Below are 8,091 nucleotides of genomic sequence, written 5' to 3' on the forward strand. Positions count from 1 at the left end.
CCACAATTTCCACATCTGACATTAATTTTCGTAATGTGAACGGATTTCTTGTTAGCAGCTAGTACTTGAAATAGACCTTGATTCACCCTCACCAACCACTTCTGTATTATCTTCCTCACTACCACTTTCTTTCTTCAACTCCGCCTGTAAATCAATTTCCAATAGCACTATAATATCACTTTCACCCAAAACATTAACCCTTTAGTACTCGCCTAGTAGAAAGTTACATAAACACTCGCGTCGGCTCAATTTGACCCATTGACACAAACTAAGGTGTGGACGTGGATTCATGGCAAAATTATGGGGTAAATAAAATGTTTAAACTGAAGTAAATGAATATGTTTATTCTGAACTATACATTATTTATATTGAACATAATAAAATACAATGAAATTTGTAAATCTCAACTTTAAAAAAGTGAAAATTATCTAAATACAATGAAATTTGTAAATCTCAACTAAAGAAAAGTGAAAACATGACTTTGAAATCTTATAACCATACTGTTTCTTTACGAGGTGTGATTGAAAAATTTTAAGGTTAGGTTCATAATAATGGTACCTAAAGACTACTGCAGTCCTCTTCTGGAGGAATACACAAACTCCTACTATTATCCTAGATTTGGAAACATTCTTGAAAAATATTGACTGGGTTTGTAATAAAAAATCACTGTACCTAAAGGCTACTGCAGTGAATGCCCTTCAAAGGGGTTCATTCTGAATTATTACATTGATTCCTAAGATGTCACCGCAAACCAATAAACACTGCTGGCTTCAGTCTTAAAACTTTTCAATCAGACATTGTAAAACAAAACAGTGCTTCATTTCTTGGCTTATTCTCCACATATTGTGCAAACAACTTTGCAGTGAATTTTGCATACATGTCCCAAACAAGCAGCACGTTGTGTTGAATGCTTATTATCATTTGTGCTAGGGCAGATATGATATCTCTTCCTTTTCTGAGATGCTGGTCCACTTCTTGTTTCTTGATTTTGTTGTTCTTTCGGTGGCACTTCAACGCCTCTCTCCGTTAGGAATATTTTTATTCTTGCCATGAGACTGCGTGATACATGAGGATTACTCATTCTCCTGACAACGTTTTCCATAAGAATTTCTTTAGCCAGGTTCTTCAGAAATATTCTTCTTTGTACCTTCTCTCTGGTATTCATCTTATAATAAACAACATATGAGTTGAGTGCTGAAACATTTATGAAATGGAAGGACACTCCAGCGGCCACCTTATTGTTCTATGTCCAACACAATAGTTGCTACACAATTGGTCGCATGAATCAACTTCAGCCTTGGTACAGTTATAAAACGTCCAATTTCTGGCTTTTTGGAGGAACCTGTGTCTTCATCTATGACATCGTCAAGCTCAGAAAGTTCCCCCACAGATTCACCATCGTCATTACATTAGTGCATTACTGAGAATCGTATTCAACTCCCTTGCAATTTCTTTGTCTGTTACTAGTAATTTCCTCGACTTCGACTTCTCTGCAATTTCTTCGTCTATTACTACTTTCTTTGACATTCTTTGAAAATATTAAAAAGAGCTGCATATACAGCTGAAATGAACGCGGAAAATGTGAAGAATATAATATAAAGCTTACATAAAATAATACTTACGCATACTTAAAGAAATCCCCTCAGTTATTCACAAAATCTTCCTGTCTTTTAGAAGAACGCACACACTCGCGTCAGGTCAAATCACATATAAACAGCTGTTGGGGCTAAATGATAAAGTCAACAATGACTACAGCCAGACCGTTTCAAAGATTTCAACAATAGAAGAAATTACACACCACCGGCACTCTTCATATTACCTTCCAGCAAAGAAAACAGAGGAAAGAAGAAACACTCGGGTCATATAGACCCGACGCGAGTACTTAAGGGTTACGGCTGCTATTATCCACAAAACAACTCATGTCTATGTTCTGTATCCCTGAATACAATTAGATTTGAATAAACACCAATAAAGAAAGAACAAATTTACCAACTCAAGTTTCTACACTGCAAGTAAATGGTAAAGTGGAGGATTGAAACAGTAAACGACTTTAACGGTATTACAAACAGTTACAACAATGGACAAAAATTACAGAATTCAAACTAGAAAATGTTTAAAAGTGTAGGTCATATGAAATGCCAAGGGTGGGTAAAATCTGTCCACTAACAAATACTTTAAATTATTAATCTGCTATATTTGAAATCTAAAACAGAACACATGTGTGTATACTTTATCATGTTAGAGACAAATAGAGTAAAGGTGAAAGCTGTCAGATTTCATTAATTCAAAAAAAATTTAGAAAATAAAAAGGGTGAGCAATTTTTTCCCAACCGTGATAATGCTAGGGTTAAGCGAGAAAATAATTATTTTATGCCCATTTATTGACGCCTTTTTTGCTCCTCTATTGACATTCGAGACAATTGAATCCTTCCATTTACTGAAGCCTTTTCTGTCTGGAAGTTATTAAAAGATACCACAGCTTTAACATTTTATGAGACATGTAATTAAGTCCTTTTAGCTTAGAAAGTTTTGAAGAACTATGAGAAAATTATTCCCTTCTGCGGAGCAACTCATATGTGAAAAATTTTAACAATATGATACACAGGAACATACCAGTTAATAGTTATTATAATTATATAATTGCTGTAATTACTCACGTTTCGTTATTTAGGTCTAATGCACTATCCTCTGATACATGTTCGTCTGAATTGGTTTTGGAAGTGGCCTCAACAGTACATGAACTATTGGCAATGATGTCATGAATTTCTTTTCTCCTTCTCCGTTTTTCACATCTGTCCAATCTCAGATGATCTGTTGATTTTCGTTTCAAGCAAGACTGCGCCAGAGCTTTTGTGGGTACAGCATCTACTTTCAGATTACGACTGTTTTTTGGTTCATAATTTAGGAGTTTCTGCTTTCGTAACTTGACTCCTCAAAATGAAGTGAACATATTCGAGCTGAAACAACATTAAGTCTTAAGATTTCTACCCCCTTTCTTTTCCCTCAAAGCAATCTATGGAATAAGTCAAACAATAAGTTTAACATTAAAATATATTTTGCAAATGAGTTGCGAAGCAAATAAAATTTAATAACATGCGAGAAAACTCATCGTGCTGTAAATTGACTTCATTCTCCCTTCTACAAGCATGCAACCATTGTCTTGCCAAGTCTTCATTCTTCGGAAACCTATAATATTTTACGTCAGTTCCTTTTGTTTTTCGATTGTAACTCAAACAACCAGTTACTGCACATCCAGGCATACTAATAGCATGTGTCACATTAATGGCATTACTGATACAAGAATAACATTCAATATAATATATATAAACAAAGAATTAACACCGTGCACGTACACACAACAGCTGTTTGTTTTGTTCCTCGAGCACTGCGGCGCGAATTAGAGCGCCGCTGCTGCTTCCCAAGTGACGACATGCGCAGTAGAAAACGAGTTTGAGTCAACCGTCTGCTACACCATTATATTCCCACCACGGATTATACATTATTCTGTCCATTAAAAGCTTCTCCAGGATTTTACCGAGAACTGGCAATAGGCTAATAGGCCTAAAATTGTTTGCACTTTGTTTGTACAGCTTGGTTTACGTATAACTTTAACTACTGCTGTCTTCCAACAGTCCGGAAAAGTTTCTAATTGTAGGCACTTGTTGTAAATGTTCACAAGGAGAGTCGGATTTGTATCATGCAAATGTTTCACTATGTTAGCAGAGATTGCATCCATTCCCAGTGCTTTCTTGTCGTTGAGTGCTAAGATAGTACGTTCCACTTCCTTCTCGTGAAATAATACATCATCTGCAGTATTTGGAGCAGCAGTGATATTTTGTCTTATGATATGTTGAGTGGGATTATCGACTGTGTCTGAAGGGAAGAAGATTTCTCCTAACGCAGTAGTGGTTTCAGCAGCACTTTTTGTATAGCCTTGATCGGTCTGTACGGTGTGAAGTGTTTTATTAAGATTTTCGGGATTTCTACATAGTTTATAAATATTAGACCAGAGATTTTGAGCTGTCTGTGTTGTACAAAAAGCTGTTTACTTTAGCTTCATATATGGCTTTTCTGTACTGAGCTTTAGTACTTTTGTACATGTCCTCGTATGATTGCCTTTAGAACTGACACTGTCTAAGGAAAGGGAGGGAGACGTCATTCAAAACTGTGTCTTACCGCGTCTTTCCACATCGACTGGGTGAACAGTTGAGCACTCTCAGTGTCGCAATTTGCAATACTGTACCGGTACCTTACTATTGGTACTTCTTGCCTCTAGCAGGTGTCCAACTTAATATATTTAGTTTATGTGCTTTTCCTTGACTCATCCAGTTATGTCGAAAAAGCAATCATTGAAGTAGGCCTATATGGTATATCGGTACTGGTAGTAGATCAACCATGATGCCAACTTTACTACAAATGTAAAGATTTTTATATTTTGTCTAGCCTGCACTAAATGTGTTTAGTTCAAAAATGTTCAAATAACAAGGCTTAATTGTTTATTTTCCTTATCCCCTTTCTATTTCATATGATTTCTCTAATTTATTGCAGATAAGATATTAGAAAAATTACCATTTGGAGCAGTACAAGAACATGGCATTCTCATATAGATATGCTAGATCTAGCATTTTCATATCTAGAAAAGTAAAAATAAACAGACAGTTTTTCAACCTTCTTCTAACGAAGATGATAAGAGTCAAAGAGAATTTTGTCAGGATCTTTATAATGATTTTAAAGCTGTTAATATTCCTTGGAGGAAGCTAGACAACGAAGTCCTGAGGGCATTCTAATAGAAATACATGAACAGAAAGATCTCTGTTTAGTCGATTGTGTATAAAAACTACCTGGACCTGACATATCATGTGGGACGTTTCATAACTGTTCTTTTAATTAATCTATAATTGTGAGATAATATTAAAGTGAATCTATACTTTTCAATTAATAAAAAATGTGTAACTGAAATGCATTTTCAGCTTTTGTCATGAATTTCGCACAAATTTCACTTTAAATACCAGTAAGCATGGTTAAGTTTGTGTTTTAGGTTATTCAGAAGATAAGAGAAGATACAGAAAACTTTTCATTCTGGACATCTGTGCATGAGATCACAGATAGCTGTGGGAGAATGCTGGCAAATATGGTGATCGAAAATCTTGACACTGATGAAGTTGGGACACCACATTTACGAGTAGTTTAAAGTCCTTTTATAAAGGCACTCTACCATTGCTCGAGGGACAGAATGAATAAGTACCGATAGGCAATTTAAGACACACATTCTGAATTTCTTAAAATTATCTTTGGTAACTGCAGTGCCTGCTGAATGAAAGAAAGCAATAATGTTCAGTCCCATTCTTAAAAAAGACAAATCTATATCTGAATATAGACCCATTTCACTTACTAGTAACATTGAATTGGTTATTTGAAAAAGGCCATATATCCAATTTTTCCGAAATTGGTTTTATTTTAGCTATAAATGTGTTCTTTGAACAGAGCTGCTCATTTGTTGTGAAAGAACCATTTCTCAAAGCTTTCTATATGCAGCAGAATGGGTATAAATTTGTTTGTTTGTAGTTTGAAAGAGCCATATCTCCGGATTTATGCCTTTTCGAAGTACATATGTAGGATTTTCCCGGAATGCAATGTTTTATTCCAATGTGTGTTGCTGTTTGTTGTATTTCTGAGCTCCCAAAGATTCAACGTTGAGTGTTTCAGAAGAGAGTAAGATTAATTTTTCAAGTAATAAAATAAAGAAAGGTGTCTGATCTTTATACATAAAAGTTCAGTTATGTGGGAGCTAAAATTGAAGGTGAAAGTTACATAAATTATGCTATAAATGCTGTTAATGCAATAAAAAGTGGACTACAATGCAATATCCCAACTACAAAGGAAATACACTTATTTTCTGATGGTTGTGGTGGCCAAAATCATAACCACAGTATACCAGTTTTGTAAATGTAATAAAATTAATCATTATTTTCCAGTGAGGCGACATTCATTTTTGTCCCGCGATTGGAGAATTGGTGATTCAAAGAGTCTTATTAGGAGACAAGACCAGATCTGTATACCTGAAGAATACTGTGACTTGATCTGTTCTTCTACATGAACAATTTAAAATCATAAACATATAGATTGAAGATGTGTTACACTACAATTCATGGTGGTCAAAATATAACAAAAATAATTCACTTTCTGTTCAATCATAAACAAAAATACAAAAATATATGAAAATATCATTCCAGATTTCAAAATATTTCCATTCCGAAAATTGTGTAAGTAAGCCTGATACTGTGAACCTCATAGATGAACTTGTAAAATGTGTGAAAATCTGTTTATAATGCTCCATTACTACCAGGTACATGTGTATATTATAGTGAAATTTTCATCAATATTAAAAAAATGGATGTCATAAAAGAACTGCTACAATACTATTCATCTTCATTTTGAGAATCAGCAATAGAGTTTTCTGCAGCTGTCCTCTCGACTAGAGGCTTTAGGAAACATAAGCTATTGTATGTGTGCATATGAATTTTTCTCTGATAAGTTTGTTTAATGTTCTGTGTAGCCTTGTACAACCATTACTGGTACTTTGCACAGAAATTTTATTCTTCTAAGTATATTAATATTAAGAAGATAAGAAGTAATTAGAATAATAGTAGGTGCCAAATCTAGGGAATCATGTAGAACTATTTTAAAAAACTAGAAATAATGCCTGTGGCTTGTCAGTACAATTTTTCATTAATAATCTTTCTCGTATGTAATCGTGAAAACTTTGTAACTAATTCAACAGTTCATAGCATAAATACGCGTCAAAAAAATTACTTTCATACTCCATCAGCAAGTCTATTGTGCTGTCAAAAAGGAGTACATTATATGGCAGTAAAAATTTTAAATAGCCTCGCTAGGGATATAAAAGGTGAAACTCACAACATAAGATTATTTAGGGCCAAATTAAAGAAGTACAGTACCTAATTTCTTACGCCTTCTATTCTGTAAGTGAATTCATAACATTCAACAATGCTTCATGAAATTGATACTAAAACTTTTTTATGTATTAGTAGACTATATTGTAAACCTCTTCTGTATATATTTCAACTAGACTGTGACTATAAATTATTAAGACTTTATAGTAGTATTAAGTTTTTTGACTTGTTCCATATTCTAGCTGTGAAGCAATGTACAAATACCATGAAATGTTAATAAATTTAATATAATACAAAGGTCAAAATGTTACATAACCAAAATTTCACTTCTATTACAGTTTACATTAAATGACATAACTTATTTATTTCGTAAATTTGTTCAGGTAAATGGAGTTCAGGTGTGACTATATAACATGTTAAGATTAATTTCAGGTTTTGGGGGTTATTCGCACTTTAGTAAGGAAAAGTACCAGTATTCTCCAAATTGAGTTAGGTAGAAACAATATACATCTTGATTACACAACTTTTAACACTATATCACTTCGGAAAACGTATTATTTGTCTTTCTTGTGTTAAATTTTATATTACCTTGTTAACATGTTTCATTCAGCCTGCTGTCGACCATCTTCAGAACTGGTTGTTGCTGGTCTTGGCGCCTTTTCTTTGTGTTTCCTGTGGGGGTGTGTTTGTGTAGCCAGCAACAACCAGTTCTGAAGATGGCCGATAGCAGGCTGAAACATGTTAACAAGGTAATATAAAATTTAACACAAGAAAGACAAATAATACATAGAAACAATAACTGCATATGCATTAATATTTAGTCTTAAGCTCGGTTCCCACATTGCTTGTTTCCTTGCTGGCCAGCAAGCTTGGTGCTATGATGGGTAGGCTAAGCCACTGGCTCCCATGTTTGTTGCCATTTTGGTTACCAGTACTTTCATATGCAGCTGGCTCTTTTCACTGTTCGAATTGGAAAATCATCTGCTGCTTCATCTGTTGCCAACACTCATGATGAGAAAGAAACTAAATCGTGAGTGGAAAACAACTAAAGTAGGTACTGTAGTACATTAACAATAGTAATGTAATAAAGTAATTACCGGTACACCAGAAGTGTAAAACAGCTGAAGTCCGATATTTAATTGCCATCTCTTAGAAACTAAAGAATACAGAAAGAAAA

The sequence above is a fragment of the Periplaneta americana genome, chromosome 5 (assembly GCF_040183065.1).
Source record: "Periplaneta americana isolate PAMFEO1 chromosome 5, P.americana_PAMFEO1_priV1, whole genome shotgun sequence".
Taxonomy (NCBI): Eukaryota; Metazoa; Arthropoda; class Insecta; order Blattodea; family Blattidae; genus Periplaneta; species Periplaneta americana.